Below are 4,015 nucleotides of genomic sequence, written 5' to 3' on the forward strand. Positions count from 1 at the left end.
TATGTATGCGTGTGTGTATGTATATATGTAGATATACCGCTGTCGCTTTTGTTTTTATTTACAATATTCGTTAATTTTGTTGATTTTCTCTATCACATTTGTTGGTGCGTATAACTAAATAAAACATGCGCGTGAGCTCGCCTCTCTTACTTTTGCTTGTTGGCTGTCTATTTTTTTTTTATTTTACTTTTTCTTGATTGCTGTAGCTGCTGGCGTTGATACAAAAGGTATTTACCACATATTTTTAACCTCTATTATTGAGTACAAAGGGCTTTTAACAATCGACCGCTGTTAATTTTGTGTTGTATAATTTATATAATCGTTGTTTACAATTGTACAAAGTACGTACTTTCAGTATATTATATGTATATGTATGTATGTATGCTAATTTTATTCTGGTGTCACTCTCTTGATTCAAGGTTTTCTTTGCTTTATTTTTTCACGTCCGCATTACAAAGCCTCACACGTAAGATTAAACAAAAATATATTTTATTAAAATAATATAAGCATTCCTGGCAGTAGCCCACTATATTTAATTTTGTTTTAAGTTTTAAATATTTTCTCTGCAAAACGACTTCCACTTTGGGAGTCTGAAGTCAGACTGCACGTTGAGGCCGTGAAAGCCAACTGGTCATATTCGCATTCGACACCCGCTACGCTCTCTTGTATACACACGTACATATATGTACATACATACCAGTGCTGCCAACTATTTTCGAGTAAAAAATCCAGATTTTTATAAAAACCCGCTGGAATAAAGCTAAATTCCACACAAAAAAGGCTGACAACTAAATAGGATTATATTAATACAATTTTAAGCAATTCATTTGAGACACTACTTAAATTAAAATTATCAATTTAATAATACAGCTGAGATCGAAGTTCTTCAGAAATGAACAAGTAATTTTGAAGCAAAACCAAATCGACTTCAATTATCATACAAGAATTTAAGAGTACTGTTAATTTCTTCATGAGCGAATGATCGGATCTAAGCCAAATTAGTATGGGACCACCTCTGAGGTATCACCTTTCCTTAAAAAAAAAAAACGAATTTTAGAAATCGGTTAGCGTGTTCCAGAGTTATGCGATCATATACATAAAAAAAACTAAATTGGCAGCCCTGATACATGCACACATACATGCACACATTGATACATTTGTATGCAAGCAGCACTGTCATTGACTTTGTTTAACAAAGTTTGTTACCACGTGGACTTGCCTCCCAATTCTACTATGTGTGTACATTTGTTGGGGAGAGACTTGGTGCTCCCCACAGTTAGAGATGGTGTTACCACCTGCAGGGGCGGATCCAGAGTGAAATTTTGGGGGGATCAATGAAATTTCAGAATAGTAAAAACTTTATTTTTAATGCATATGGACAAATCTAAAAAACAGATAGCCTTTGTGTTATTTAGCTTTATTTTCATTGTTCCAAACTATATCAAGCTGACTGCTTTTGGATATAATTCATAGACGTATAATTGAAGCCTCAAAAAATGTTTACATAAATTTGTTGCATAACTTTTGAGTTATGGATGTTTTAATTAAAAAAAGTGAATTTTTAATGTAATTTTTAAGAGGGGAAATATAAATTAAGTCATAACTTTTGAAGCACACCATATACTGGCCTGAAATTTTATGTGCAATTAGTACTTATGTTTACACTTCATATGTAGTAGGTAACTAAATTGTGCTTAAAAACTCTACTTTTCATAATTTTCTAAATTTTCGGTTTATCGCGTATAGTATTTGAAGCATTTCGTTTTAAAAACCGTTTAAGTATGTATTGTATTCTACAAACAATTACGAATAATTTGATACCTTAGCAAGAAATGTGCTTTCAGAATATTAGGTAACAACAGTCTGAGATTGAAACCTTTGAAATACTGCGTCTTTATTTGTCCACTTATTATTATTCCACGAATTTATTTTTTCACCTAATACAAAATCTTTAAGGGGGCGAACTTTCCCCTTTGTTTACCTAACCGCCATGGGTCCGCGTCTGACCACCTGATAACTGCATGAACCTGATGTATATATATATTTACATACATATGTACATATACAAACGTGTACGATCTATATTAAGATACAGATATGTATGTATGTATGTATCTTGTGTCCTAATACAACTTTAAGAGCGTCGAAATAAATCACTCCATTGTTATTTTGCAACTATGCAACAGACTATTTGAGTTTATTTCAGCAAAACTACCTTTATGATAAATTTGTTTAAACGCCTAGTTGTAGGCAACTTGTGGCACATTTACTGCAAAAACTGTAAAACGGAAGCGTATAAAAAGTGAATTGACAAACCGTATCACTGTGGTGCTGCCACCATATGCAAAATTGATAACTTCTCCGAGAACGATATTTGTATGTACATTACATGGTAGGGTATACCACTTTACAAGCAAACGAAAAAAGTTTGCCGTAAACCCTTGGGTCTAAAGTATTTTTGCAAAGCAATTAAAAAAAAAAAAGTATAAGTTTTCAGTTACACCTAAATGCGCCAATTTTATTTTTTTTTTTAAAGTTCTACTGGAATAATCAAAAACGTTGAATGGTTTTTGGTAGGCTTTAATTTACTGACATTAGGATTGCACGCGGTGATAAGAATTGAGATCTTGTTGGTAAGTATTTAAACGGAGTACTTGAGGCCAATGAACTTTGTCTCCTTGATACAAGAACATCGATATATCATTATTTATGATAATACCAAAGAACCTAGATATTAAGAAGAGATACAAGTTTGTAAGTATATTTTAATTACCAGAGGAAAAATATTATAAACATGCAAGTTTTAACTAATTAATCTATGCGCATTTATGTAGCTGTTTTCAATTGAGCAATAAGTAAAAAATATCAATTGAACAATTATGTAATTTGAGATTATTCAATTAAGTGCCACTGAGATTTTTAATTTTTAATTTTATAGAAAATGGACTTCACTGTCTTTACTTCACGAGATGTCTAATTAATTTTTTATTTAGTTTCCAATTTAAAAATCACTATTCGAAGAGTTTTGTATGGAGAGCTTAAATGGGTTTTTGGGTGTTTTCACAAAACTATCACGAATTTTACCATGAAACTTGGCGGGGATGTTAGGAATCGTATATGTTTACATTATTCATCACTCTTTTCACTTTATTAGTAATAGTATTTAACTAATTTAATTCTTTGCAGTTTCACTAACAAATTTTCATATAAAAAGAGCATTTAACACTAATATTTTGATAAATATACGATCTTTGCAATATTCACGTATATTTTGTATACATTAAATGTATTTTATTCTATTTTTTAACAATATACAACGCGTTTAATAACTTCACTACTTTTCTTCAACAAAGAAAACAAATCAAAATGGCGGCGCTTAAAAAAAATCAATACTTCGATAAATAATTAAAATTTTTAATAAAAAATCGTGTGATTTTATATAAATTATTTTTTTTTATAAAAATCAATACTTCGATAAATAATGAAATATTTGAATTAAAAATTTTACCCTGGGGCGCTTTTTTATAGAAATCGATAATTCGATAAATAATGAAAATTTTTATTAAAATCAATACTTCGCCTGCGACTCTTTTTTAAGTAAAACAGTATTTCAATATAAAGTGAAATTTTTGTATAAAAAACCCTCTTTTTTACTACTCTCATTATCTGGCAGCACCAACATCTGTGTTCTTTTCCAACACTTCCATGTAAACAATGAAATTTGTATGGTGAATTGTCCAAATTTAAAAGTTAATAAGTTTTTAAATAGAAACCTCCGCGCTCTGGGGGTTTCACTTTTAGAATCGGAAAAATCTTCTCTACACGCCCTCATTTTTATTTTCTTCAAATTTTTACCGAATTTAAAGAAAACTTTCCTTTGTTAAGCTACAAATGCACACTCCAATAATGGTGAATACCGCTACGAAGCAATGCTGCCACCAGAGCGGATATGCGATACCGGTCCTCAGCTGTTTCCTTATATTTTGTTTTGATTACAAACTCGTATTTGAGCACA

The sequence above is a fragment of the Rhagoletis pomonella genome, unplaced genomic scaffold (assembly GCF_013731165.1).
Source record: "Rhagoletis pomonella isolate Grant_MI unplaced genomic scaffold, Rhpom_1.0 Rhpom_scaffold_00007, whole genome shotgun sequence".
NCBI classification, from domain to species: domain Eukaryota; kingdom Metazoa; phylum Arthropoda; class Insecta; order Diptera; family Tephritidae; genus Rhagoletis; species Rhagoletis pomonella.